The sequence below is a fragment of the Dreissena polymorpha genome, chromosome 2 (assembly GCF_020536995.1).
Source record: "Dreissena polymorpha isolate Duluth1 chromosome 2, UMN_Dpol_1.0, whole genome shotgun sequence".
Taxonomy (NCBI): Eukaryota; Metazoa; Mollusca; class Bivalvia; order Myida; family Dreissenidae; genus Dreissena; species Dreissena polymorpha.
The window spans coordinates 88942798-88956967 of NC_068356.1; the positions used below are offsets into that span (position 1 = coordinate 88942798).

Sequence of the window (14170 nt, forward strand, 5' to 3'; positions counted from 1 at the left end):
AGGCAATCGGCACCTGTGACGGAAGCAATTATTTAGAATCATTAAGAAAATAAATCGATAGAAACAGAGAAACTACACTTGCGCACCCATTGAGCAATTCTTATCAGTCATCGTCGTGATTTTCGCAAAAGTTTTAACAGCCGTTAGACATTTATGATCGATTTTCTTATTAAGCGAATGGCAACAATTTTTTGATCGACTAGTTTGCAGCCAAAATATAAAGCACTTACCGCGTGTCAATGTTAACTTTAAACAGGTCGTCACATAAACTTGCAGAAAATGTGAAAAAGGCACCATCATGGCAGCAGCCATTTTTTCCAAACAAACCAGTTTCGCACCAAAAGGCAAATATAACAAGAGTTCTGATTGGCTAATGCCATAATCTAAAAATAAATGCTGGTCGAGCAGGATTTTTCTGCACGAGCAGAAAAATGCTGGTCGAGCAGTAAATTTGCTGCTCGAGCAGCATTTTGCTGGTCGAGCAGCATTTAAATGCTGCTCGAGCAGCATTTTTTTCTGCTCGAGCAGAAGTTAAAGTTTCGACCCCTTTGGTATCCCATACACGTCAGCATTGGGTGTCCCAATCTATATTAGTACACACTTCCTCAGTCGAGAGTAGTAAGAGACGGCCGAACATTACGGTCACACAATTACCTATTGTCATGGCGCCAATAGGCCATCACATTTAACTTATAGTTTAGTATATTTTACGAACAGTGGACAACGTTGCGTTGAAATTAAATAAATAGAAATAAATTGTTATGAACACTGAAAAAGACTTGTGTATGTTTATTGAATTTTAAAGACCATGTCACAAAGTCGAAATCTATTTAAATGATTGTTTAACGCTCACAAACAAACTCGTATTATGCACAAATCCGGATTATACGGTTATGCGACCCCACCCCGCCCCTCTCTGTATAATTAATTTATGTTCGTTTATCAAGCGTATGATAATGACCGACAAGTACAGTACACGACTCCATCCTTTAGCCGCTGAAATTGACATATCAACCATTGTCCTGTACATAGTTGCGATACCGTCTGGTGGGTTTAATTAGCAAATGAATTAAATGATACAATTTTAATGCATGTACTTACTCAAATGTAGACATTACTACAGAAAAAGTTGCGTGACTTTGGAATGTCTATAATGCTCAGAAATAGTTGAGAAATTTTGATCGTTATACAGTGAATCTTCATATAGTGTGTTCTTAACATTTAAAAACCTTGGCGAACCAACGACCTAGAGAATATATGAGTCGCGTTCTGAGGAAACTGGGCATAATGCATGTGCGTAAAGTGTCGTCCCAGATAAGCCTGTGCAGTCCGCACAGGCTCATAAGGGACGACACTTTCCGCCTTAATTGGATTTTTGCTAAGAAGAGACTTCATTTAAACGAAACATGTCATAAAAGCGGAAAGTGTCGTCCCTGATTAGCCTGTGCGGGCTGCACAGGCTAATCTGGGACGACACTTTACGCACATGCATTAAGCCCAGTTTTCTCAGAACGCGACTCATATGTCTTTAGGCGAACGGACACTTTGACCGAAGATATTTTTAACAAATCATTTCAATCAGTGTTATACAATTGCCTAAATTAGAAGATTGTTAAATAACTTAATCCCACTGCATTAGCGTTTGTCAAAACAAGGCAAATGATAAGAGGAAACTAAATTGAATGATATTTGCGGTTTTGAGTGGTAAATATTTAATAGCCGCGAAATTATACAATCGTCTAATGTTGAGCCAATTTTAAGTGTTTACCGTAGTAGCTCTAAGTTTGATGACACTATACATTTGTAAACAACATTTTAAGACAAATAATCCTTTGATGTGCCTATTATAATTTTGAAACGTAGATTTTCGCTTTCTTAATGACTCTTAATCTTCGGACAGTTGTATTTGATCCGAATTAATCTTATTATTATGTACGTTAAAGGGGCCTTTTCACGTTTTGGTAAATTGACAAAATTGAAAAAAGTTGCTTCAGATTCGCAAATATTCGTTTTAGTTATGCTATTTGTGAGGAAACAGTAATACTGAACATTTACCATGCTCTAATATAGCCATTATATGCATCTTTTGACGATTTAAAAACCTGAAAATTATAAAGCGTTGCAACGCGAAACGATTAAATAATTTGGAGAGTTCTGTTGTTGTTATATTTTGTGAAACTACGAAAATTGCTTATATAAGGTATAAAATACCCACGTCATACATACTTGGCATGATGGCCGAGTGGTCTAAATTGGTAGAGTTTTTACTCCAGGATTCCAGGGGTCAATGGTTCGAGCCCTGCTGAGGATTTTTGTTTTCTTTTCTTTTTTAAATTTTATTCTTGATTTTTTACTGGAGCTTTTTAGATCCAATGTTTACATTTATCAAGATAAAACTTTTAATGATAAACTTCAAAACATACCAAAATCTGTAAAAAGGCCACTTTAATCCCATGACATATCACATCTGTGTTTTTTTTCTGACCAGTTTACGGTAATAAACATGGTAGATGAATACGAGGAGTGAGTAGACCGTTACGTTTGCTTTATTTTGGTACATAGGCATACGAACTCGGTAAGGTAAGACGGAGTACTGCGCGGTACATTGTAGAGCGGAGTACTTTTGTCTTTACTGAAATGAGAAAACAAACCGGTTTTGCAAGTATGATTCGTCTTGCTTGTTATAGAAGTTAGTATGTTCGTCTACATGGAAACATCGTATACTCAAAATTGACAAGCAAAATTAAATGTATAATATTGTTGATGAAAAGACCAGATTAAACAGAGCACAAGGCATCAATGGTGCAAGATTTAGATTGTTTTTAAAGTTCATGATAGAGGCGCTGGAAAGTAAACAATTTTAAGGCGGAAAAGTCGCGTGGCGTTAGAGGCCATACCGGAAGCCAGTAACGTCACCTCTCATCGCAATCCAGTGGGTCTACTTCTGAATAACCATTGAGAGGCACAAGAAAATGTTTGGCTTGTATCAAACTAGGCCATTGGAAAGGATCGGCTGAATGTTCAGCATACACGCCGAACAATAAGATAAGTTGCGATATGTTTGGAAAAAGAATAGTTGTTTCGCTTCCGTGAGAAAGTGGTGACATATTACATAATTCTCTTTATGTCAAAATGGATCACCTGACTCCAGGTATATATATATTAAATGAAAACATTTGCCGGTTATTAGATTGAAGGCGCACGTGGCAACGTTGCAGGAGGTTACTGATAGTACTATTGAAGATGAAGTAAGTTGCGGTTATAAGCCTTCTTTTATAGTTACACCCGATCATTCTCATTTGAAAAACGAATACTCAGCGAGAGAAAATTCAATGCTCGTTAACAACTATTTGAAACTTTATTTTCGGAACGCGTTGTTTCAAGTTATAATTATATTAGAAAGGCGATAAATCCGCTAATAGTGACATTTATTAAGACAGTTCTGAACTGATAGAACGTTAATCCACACTTTCACCAGTTTGAAGTTACATTTAAAAGCACTTTATTCGCTGAATTTATGTTGGAGGAAGATCTCCTTTTTGCTTACCGTGTTAACTCTAAGTTTTCGGACACCCCCTTTTTTGGCCAAAATAATTATTTTTCCTAACTCTTAATTTTAGTACTTGCGCGCTTTCGTCTATCATTAATGACTCTAAATTTTTTGACAGTATATTTTACAGCACTATTTTACCAGCTTTCGGCATTGTGTTCGCTTATCTTGTGACATTTTGATAATGGGTTTTTACAAACGGATTAATGTCATATAATAAAACCTGGGAGACACATGCCTGATGGCAATGGACCATAACATTTGCGTTATTGGGTAAATAAACATATATACCGGTAGAAAACAATCGCTGCAGCCAGCAGCATTTTAAATGATATATTCCTATTAATGAAGCAGTAGTTTAATGTTTTTCCTTTTTTGCTCTGTATCATTTCAGGAAAGGGTAAGCCATGCTGTTAAGTTGTTTTATTGTAAAGTAGAAATACTAGTGTGCATTGAACAATTGCTTTTATTTAAATATACATTTAATTATAATTTTCGGACATTTAATTTTTGTCTCTAAATTTTTAGACACCTAAAATTGTTGAATATGCTCCGTATCTAAATTTTCGAACACGAACAAATGTATTATTTTTAAGTGTCCGAAAACTTAGAGTAATTACTGTACGTTCGATGTAAGCAATATATATCACAATGATATATTTATAGAAATGAAATTATTCTCGGTTTGAGAAATACGGTATAGTATGGTTTAATACGTGTTATTTAGAAGAGAGATTATGGTAATGGTTAAGCGCGTATAATGCACGGGTTTTGTGTGCATGTTTTAGCGCGAAAGCGCACGAGTTTTTCGTTTTGGGGTATATATGATTTGCACATCTAGTGAGACGCCATTCGAGGGTTGTTTTTGACAGGCAAAGTTATGGAGCAAGAAAACGAAAGGGTGATAAAGTAGTGTATGCGTTCATTTGCGAAATACATAGTATTCGGAAGGAGATTTTCGATGAGAGGACTGATTCTCTGCTAGAAGCGGAATGGTGAGCTGGAACTTCGAACAAAGGTCAGACTTGTTGGTTCTGTTTATTGTAATAACACTGGCAACAACATTCCGATTGAAATTAACACAGGTTGTGTTCCTTGTTAACTTTAATGATAAGTATATTCAATAACATGCTCCATATCTTTATTTGTGCTGTTGTTTTTGTTTAGTTCCAACTATTCAGATACATCAATTGATTTGATTATTGGGTAAAAATGATGTCGCAAATGTAATGGTCTGGTAGGATTATATATAGGTAAGGCCACATAGTGTGTCACTCAAGGTTGTTTTGATAGCAGAGTTAGATCACTCTTCCTCATGTTTTTACGAACACCTTGCTTTATTTTTTATTGTTTTTAAGATATAAAACCTTATATGGTAATACATGTGTTACAAGTTTGTGTATTAGTTCCAAGCGTATAATTCAACAAACGATTAATAACAATTAACTGCCGTTTTCCTTATAATTCAGCTAGATGGTTGTGTGCGATATATGACGTGGTATGATAATGAGCGGATGAAAATTTATGCAAACATATCTTTAAACTATTCAGGTATTCCAATTGTGAATTAAGAATGAAACATAAAAAAAAAAAAAAAAAAAATCGATACATTACTTAAATATATATTATATTCATCTATGAAACAGCTATAGAGACTTGTCTTGTAAACTTTTTTCGAAACATGTTTGTGTTGTGCATATATTACATCTCGTTCACTGGATATTGAATAAACAGTTTATATGTTATTGTTGTATACAATTAAAAATTTCTCTAAATTGAATTAAAACATTAAGAGTTATTATACTTTTCATAATAATTTAAGACGTTAAGTTTTCCCTGCAAGGTTGGTGTCAATAATGGTGCATGCATATGCGCTAATTAATTTACGATATTTTGGATAAACTGTGGTATAAATTTGGTTTGAAAAGAGCGTTGACAAGAAGACTGTTGTTTTAAACTTAGATGAAAGGCATTTATCGGTTTTGTTAAATTTAGTTTCGTCGTAGTTAAATGCATTTTTAAAGATTAGGTACTGAAATGATAACAAAAGTAGACCGGATTTATTTGCAATATAAGGCATTTTGTTTTCGTGATAGTTTTTGTTCTTGTTTGGTGGCCTGTTGGCTTGATGTGTAAAGACATTTTGCTTTTATGGTGTTTGGCCGATTTTTGAATGCCAGTTAACATGTGTAATTTGCTTATCGTTTTGGTGAAAGCTAGTTGACCAGATGTGGATAAACCCAGTTAGCGCGTGTAGTTTGTTAACCAAATTTGTTAAAACGTGCGTTTACATTTACATTTTTGTTTTTATTTAATGTTAAGATTGTACTGTTCGAAGGATATTATATATATTGGAGAACATTAAATGTATGTTATTAAGGGCCAGATTGGCTTATGTAAATTAACCGGTTGGCTCGGGTTGTCCGTTGACAGTTTGTTGAAAGCAGATTTTTTCAGATGCGTATAAGCCAGTTTGCTTGCGTGTCAATTCACTAAAATGTCTCAGAACACATGTTGAAATTGAATTTACACATGTTTGCGAAGTTTATTTTTTCAGAAGCTGGACAATTCGAAGAATAAATAATGAATAGTGTAACATTATAGTAAGAGGGCAGCTCGAAAGGTATAAAAATAAAAATTGTTTTTTTTTTGGTATAATTATGTGTTAGAAAATAACTTGTTAAGATTAATAATGATGCTTTTATTGATGATGATGTTATAAATGTTGATGATGATGCTAACGTTATTGATGAGGAGGAGGAATAGTTGACAGTATTTTGTGAATGGATAATACTACATCTACGAATTTTGAGTGAATGAAATTATTTTAGGTTTGATAAATACAGAATGATGTTGGTCTGTACATATTATTTAGAAGAGAAAGTGAGTATGGTTATTGTTTAGCACGTAAAAATGAATGAGTTTCTAGGTTTTGCGTTTTATTGAACAAAAACAAGTAACGGTTCAGCAACAGGGATTATTCTCAGATGGTACATGTATTCCTTTTAGAGTCACAGAAATTCAACTTTGCATCAATACCGGTTTTCTTTGAGATTTGTTTGATGGGTTAAAATTCCAAAAATTTACGAGTTTTGCAGCCGACCAAGTACCTATAGCTTTGTATTTGAGTGTGTTAAGCATTTTTTTTTTTTTCAAATTAGTAAATCAAAATGAATACGGTGTTCTAGTATATCAATTGAGCTTATGCTATTGCCATGGAAATTTGAGCCAGGGTTCGATCAGTAGCTTAAAGTATGTCTGTGTTGGTGAATTGAACCTAAAAAACAAATGTCAAGTCGGTAGTTTTAAGTTTAAGAGCATAACATACGTATTGATTGTGAGAACATTAGTAAAATGTGTTTGGTATTTGTGCACGTCTCTTGTGGTCATTGGACCAAGTTGTTTAAGGCCAATTGGCCTGATTTTGAAAGCCAGTTGGCTTGTATGGTCAGTTGACCGTTTTTAAAGCCATTCTATATGGTGTGTGAAAGCCTGTTGGCTTGTGTTGTCAGGTTACCGAACTTTCTTGGAACGAAAGTCTCATAGAATTTACAATATTTGCAAGATTATTGTTTGCAATGCAGTAACTGGACAGTTCGAATAGTATATTAAGTATTGAAGAACATAAAGGTATGGTTTATGTAGTATGTTATTATTATTACTAGGATTATTATGATGTATTTTATTTGGGTGCATTCGGAGAATTGCAAAGCCGGTAGTTAAAAAAGAGCCTATTACATCAGATATATTAAAAAAAAAAAAAAAAAAAATTATCACACTTTTGTTTCTGAGAGCGATTGTTCTTTGGGGTATTTAAGAGGCGTTACAATCTTTTTCTTATTTTATGCTGGTTTTTTAGGATAAGTGAAATTTTGTCTGTTAAAAGATCAGATGTTGTATTTTTAGATACGCATTGTCGTATTAAAGTTGAAAAGTCAAAAACGGACATTTTAAGAGAGGGATATACTGTTCTGATTGCAAAAACTAATACAGACACATGACCTGTGAAATTGTTTGAAAAGTATTTGTGTGTTGCAGATATTGCATGTTCATCTACTGATTATGTGTTTAGACCAGTTTATTTGTGTAATGTTAAACACTGTTTCAAATTGATTTCTAATAATAAGCATATAAGTTATTCTACTATAAATGGATAGTTTTAAGAAGAAGTTAAGTCTATTGGGTTATGTTTCTTCTAAATATGGACTTCATTCTTTTCGTGCTGGTGGAGCATCTATAAGTGCCAATAATAAGACTGTGGATAGACTTTGGCAAAGGCATGGTATATGAAAAAGTGTTTCCACTAAGGACGGATATGTTAAAGATTCTTTAAAAGACAGATTATCGGTGTCGCTAAATTTAGATTTGTGAAGTCATTATTAATGTATGTGTGATTTGAAATGTATGATGTGTTGTTCGTAGCACATTTAAAGACACTATAATATATTATTATATAAATGGTTTGTAAATGCTTTTGAGTATTATTAAGTTCTGTGTTTGTGTTGTGTGTATGTTCCTTGTGGTCATTGGACCAATTTGTTTACGGCCATTTGGCCTGATTTGGTAAGCCAGTTGGCTTTATGGTCAGTTGACCGTTTTTTAAAGCAAGTTGATCTGATGTGTGAAAGCCGGTTGGCTTTTGTGAGTTGAACTTATTTTCTTAAAAAGCATGTTCACATGGAATTAACAATCTTTGCAAGTTTATTTTTTGCAGTGCAGTAACTGGACAGTACGAATGGTATATTAAGTATTGGAGAACATAAAGGTATGGTTTATGTAGTATGTTATTATTATTATAAGGATTATGATCATGATATTTTTTTTCCGTTTTAATGTTTATCATTAATTTTGTAAATATTGTTTTATTATATCTGTTTAATTCTCTTGTGCATTATTCGATTGGTCATTTGACCGTTTGTGAAGGCCAGAGTGTGCCTGATGTTGATTAGCCGTTTGGCTTGTGTGGTCATTTGACCGTTTGTGAAGGCCAGAGTGTGCCTGATGTTGATTAGCCGTTTGGCTTGTGTGGTCATTTGACCGTTTGTGAAGGCCAGAGTGTGCCTGATGTTGATAAGCCAGTTGGCTTGTGTGGTCAGTTGACCGTTGTTGAAGGCCATAGTGTGCCTATTTTGATTGAATTAATTTTATTGCTTTTACAAATGTTTGTGATTGTATCTTTTCAGTTAAAACACAGTTCGAGAGGTATATAACGTGGTGGAGAATATTTAGGTATTCATTTTATGTTTTATATTATTTGTATTCTCTCTTTGTTTTATTCGAAAGTCCTGTCAAATACAAGCACTCACTCCTATTTTGTCTTTGGTTTATTATTTGTTTGATAATGATAATGATGATGATATGGGTTATAAAGATGATGAGATTTTAATAGTATTTTGAGAATAGAGAATAATAAATTTACTCATAACTATGAGTAAATGAAATTATTCTCGGTTTGAGAAATACGGTATAGTATGGTTTAATACGTGTTATTTAGAAGAGAGATTATGGTAATGGTTAAGCGCGTATAATGCACGGGTTTTGTGTGCATGTTTTAGCGCGAAAGCGCACGAGTTTTTCGTTTTGGGGTATATATGATTTGCACATCTAGTGAGACGCCATTCGAGGGTTGTTTTTGACAGGCAAAGTTATGGAGCAAGAAAACGAAAGGGTGATAACCCCGCCCGCCCGCCCTTAATGAACATATGTATGGTTAAATAATTGGTTACATTGCTTTTATGTTTATAATTTTGCTATTATAAAGTCTATATTTAGTATATTTTCAGTTCGGTTTTTAGTCCATGTGAGATGGGATCTTAACACGAACCGATTTCTTTACTAGGAAAGACGATGGGTGTATTTTCATTTAAGTCTGAAGTTTTCTTGATTATTTTGACTCATTTGTTACTTAATATTGTGTTTGAATGAGGTCTTTTAAGTTATGGGTGTCATGTTTTTCGAGACTCTCACTTCCTGGAGATAGTACCTCCAGCATACTTATTGAAATATTGGTATGTTTAAATGTCAAGTGTTATTATTTTTTGTTGTCGTTCGTAATGAACGTTTAATTTTAAAGACATTTTTATTGTACGATTACTTAATATTTTCATTTTGGTGTGACTGGTTAGATGTTGAAGTCGGTTTAATATAGCTGTTAAATTCGTCATATGCATTTATATATTTCTCGGAATATTTATGATTTATCAACATTCTTTATAGATGCTTTATGGATTTTATGGTTTGAGTGATTTGTTTGTTTCTTGCTGATGTCCGGGGTGTGTGCAGGATGCTTTTGATGTTTGTTTGTTATGTTAACTTGCGCAATGAATTGATAATGTTTAATTACATTTTTTACTATAAAATACTTAATGTTACAGTATCTTAATAGCTGCTTATTTGTAGATTTCTCTAAATTAGAGGTTTCGGGAGGTGATGAAGGCACCTAGACACCGGTCTCGAGCCATGGGTCCTCATACGTCCCCCTGCCATTAAAAGAAAAAATAAGAAAACAAAAATGGCAGTAGGGTTGCGTATCCCGCTCGCGGTTTTACCTGAATCGTTTATTACTACTGAGTATTGTATGGGGTGTACGTGAAGTCATGTACACTTCTCTTGATTGGTGGTGGTAGATGAATCTTGCAAATATTAGCAGCTTCTTTGAACAAATAAATGTTTCACATTTGTTAATTTATAATATTTAAGCAAGTTAGCGTGATTGATGGGCATTGGGGGCGTCCTGTGTGCACTGTGGGCATCGGCGGGGATCAGTTTATTCAAACAGTAACTCTTTTTTGAGATATATACTTGACGTCTAATTGTTATGAATACATTTGCACTTTTTCACATGGCACACATGTGTATGTGAAGTATTCATAATTACATGCCCTACAGCATTTAAATAGTATCGTTTCAGTTCTTTATACACCTGAGCAAAGATGTTACACCGTTTCCAGTCGTCTCGAGATTCCTCAACTGAGCGGTGCCGTTGAGGTCTATATCCATTGCGCATACAACATATACGGGCTTCAGAAGAATTGATTTTTGCATTTATTTGTTGAAAGTCCTGTCAAATACAAGCACTCACTCCTATTTTGTCTTTGGTTTATTATTTGTTTGATAATGATAATGATGATGATATGGGTTATAAAGATGATGAGATTTTAATAGTATTTTGAGAATAGAGAATAATAAATTTACTCATAACTATGAGTAACATAGGATATGTTTAGGTTTAAGCTAAAAATATACTATCTAGTAGTGTTGTTTGTTGAATACGCTTCCATTTGTCATAAACACAACTGGTCATGTATAATTCCTAACATTATGTGAATTGGTTATGCATTTTTATGTGTTGACATTTGTGACGTATAAGACTCTGAAACCTTGCGTTAATCCAGGCTTATCTATTAATCGTTAGTTAAAAGCAGTCACATTTGTAGCAAAGGTATATTATATGCCTGTATTTTCTGTTTTTCGATGAATCCGGATCAATCCATCTGTATGTAAAGGTGCGTAAAATGTCATGCATACCGGTAATATGACAATCTTTACCACTACTTAAAAACGGACCCATGTAAATCTAGCCTTTACAATAAAATGTGGACCCAGAATAACGAATAATTTTCCTTTACTACAAGTATTTTTTTTAAGAATAATTTATTTCTCATATGTATCGTCATTTCGTGAAAACATATGCACATTACTATAAAAAGCTGATTAATATACATATACATATATGCATATGACAATAGAAGTATCATATTCTGACAGGTTTATGAACCCTGCATATACATAATCTGTTATCAGCTGCATTCAACGGATTAGACGGATTTGTGCTTTTTAATATTCACGAAATTTATCTAACTCTCTCATAAGTCTTCCTGTTTGGTCACGCGACTTATGAATAACAAATTGTTTGCGCGATATAAAAGTTGTTTAATGCATGTACTTAAAGTGTCGTCCCAGATTAGCATGTGCAGTCCGCACAGACTAATCTTGGACGACACTTTCCGCCTTAACTGGATTTTTGCTAAGCAGAGACTTTCTGTAAACAAAAAATACCATAAAAGCGAAAAGTGTCGTCCCTAACTAGCATGTGCGGACTGAACAGGCTAATCTGGGACGACACTCTACGCACATGCATTAAACCCCCTTTTCACAGAGCAAGGCTCCAAAACTTCCCCTCTGGAATGCTTTATAGTTTGTTAGTTATCATATTTCATGCAAATCCATGTTGTTTCGTACATACTTGAGCTTGTTATACATGGTTTACATAGACCCTGTAAAATAATAATAATAATAGTAATAATAATAAATACGTTAGGTCATAAACAATAACAAATATATTTAAATGACCATCATCACGTGGTTTGTAACGGGGGCAAGGAAATAACGCAGCTGTGCTCTTAACCAGTCTTACCTCGGCCCAAAGGTTAGCCCGTCAAGGCCAGTTCAACAAGCGTTAATACCGTATTTTAGAAAACGCGCAGAGTTTTCCAAAAGCAAACTAAACAATAAAACAATTTAGAATATTTTGAGCGGACTAAATAGTGTTCAAACTAATATTTGCATTTTGAACTTGCTTTGCAAACATGTTCCAATTATGTAATTGAGTATAACTTATACAAGTATTCAGATAAGTGCTGCTTTCCGGATATGAAAAGCATGCTATACGCAAAATATTACTTGTCGGTTACAGACAAAAGAGGGTTTCAGTTTAAGTCTTCCTGAATACTGTGAGCTTTTATGAGTGCATACGTAGCCACTGGAAGGTTCATATAGATGAGAGTTGAAATATTGCAACTATGTGTCAGCGCACGTTTAATCGTTTTGCCTGCACCAAGCCTTTTCTTGCGCAACTAATTGACACCATTTATAGACTAAATGTGCTGGAAAAGGAATATGAATCACGTCGTGGCAAACCTGGTACTTATTATAAAGTTCATGAGGCCATTCCGCACATCAGGATGTAGTATGTATAGACCCGTTTTGTTTCACAACACTTCTACATAATTAACATAATAGACTCACAGAAGATGGTGCGAATCTTTTAACGTATTAAGATTTAATTGAAATATTTTTCAATTTTCACTGAATTTTGGTGTCAAACTGTTAGAGGGGGAGCGGAGAACCAAGAGTAAATTCCACCTGTCCAGTATGTTGACCACCCTACAAAATAGCATGCGCTGGGTTAGAGACTTGCACCCGCATAGCCTAAACTAGTACATATTTCTTTGAGATATTTTTTGTAAGCGAAATATGTAAACAAAGCGAGAGCCTTTCAGGAATTTTTGAATTAACGAAGAAAATGTGTATTGATGTAAGTTTATTGAAGAAATGTACAGAAAATATATTAAACAAGAGCTGTTTGTAAAATATGCATGCCCCCATATGGGCTGTCAGTTGTAGTGGCAGCCATTGTGTGAATACGTTTTTTGCCACTGTGACCTTGACCTTTGACCTAGTGACCTGAAAATCTATAGGGTTCATCTGCCAGTCATGATCAATGTACCAATGAAGTTTCATGATCCTAGGCGTAAGCATTCTTGAGTTATCATCCGGTAACCATTTCACTATTTCGAGTCACTGTGACCTTGACCTTTGACCTAGTGACCTGAAAATCAAAAGGGGTCATCTGCCAGTCATGATCAATGTCCCTATGAAGTTTCATGATCTTAGGCGTAAGCATTCGTGAGTTATCATCCGGAAACCATTTAACTGTTTCGAGTCACTGTGACCTTGACCTTTGACCTAGTGACCTGAAAATCAATAGGGGTCATCTGCCAGTCATGATCAATGTACCTATGCAGTTTCATGATCCTATGCGTAAGTATTGTTGAGTTATCATCCGGAAACCATTTTAATAGTTCGAGTCACTGTGACCTTGACCTTTGACCTAGTGACCTGAAAATCAATAGGGGTCATCTGCCAGTTATGATCAATGTCCCTATGAAGTTTCATGAACCCAGGCGTAAGTATTGTTGAGTTATCATCCGGAAACCATTTTAATAGTTCGAGTCACTGTGACCTCGACCTTTGATCTAGTGACCTGAAAATCAATAGGGATCACCTGCCATTCATGATCAATGCACCTATGAAGTTTCCTTATCCTAGGCCTAGGTGTTCTTGAGTTATCATCCGGAAACCATCTGGTGGACGGACCGACCGACAGACCGACGGACCGACATGTGCAAAAGAATTATTCCCCCTCTTCTTCGAAGGGGGGCATAACAAGTTGATAGTATATGTATATATAGTTATTCCCAAACCAGTTTTCGCGCACCGAAAAACAAAAAACTGGTTGGCTCAAAGAAATTTTGGGACAGCGCTAGCCCTGGTACATAGACCCCACGACACCAGTACATAATATAATCTGCAAATGTGGTCCTTTGGAAGCAAAAACTGCATCCAAGAACGAGTCAGTGTGACCTTGACCTTTGACCTAGTGACCTCAAAATCTGTTGGAGTAATCTGCCATCATTATCAATGTACCTATGAAGTTTCATGATCCTAGGCGTAAGCGTTCTTGAGTTATCATCCGGAAACCATCTGGTGGACGGACGGACCGACCTACCGACGGACCGACATGTGCAAAACAATATACCCCCTCTTCTTCAAAGGGGA

At 35.0% G+C, this 14170-nt stretch overlaps 1 long non-coding RNA gene across 1 annotated transcript; it reads left to right on the forward strand.

The window, feature by feature from the left end:
- The first annotated feature begins 4225 nt into the window (after positions 1-4225).
- On the forward strand, positions 4226-10438 carry LOC127867984 (uncharacterized). Its single transcript, XR_008043839.1, has 3 exons — positions 4226-6173; positions 8265-8315; positions 8734-10438. It is a non-coding gene; the product is annotated as an uncharacterized LOC127867984 (long non-coding RNA).
- The last annotated feature ends 3732 nt before the right edge of the window (positions 10439-14170 follow it).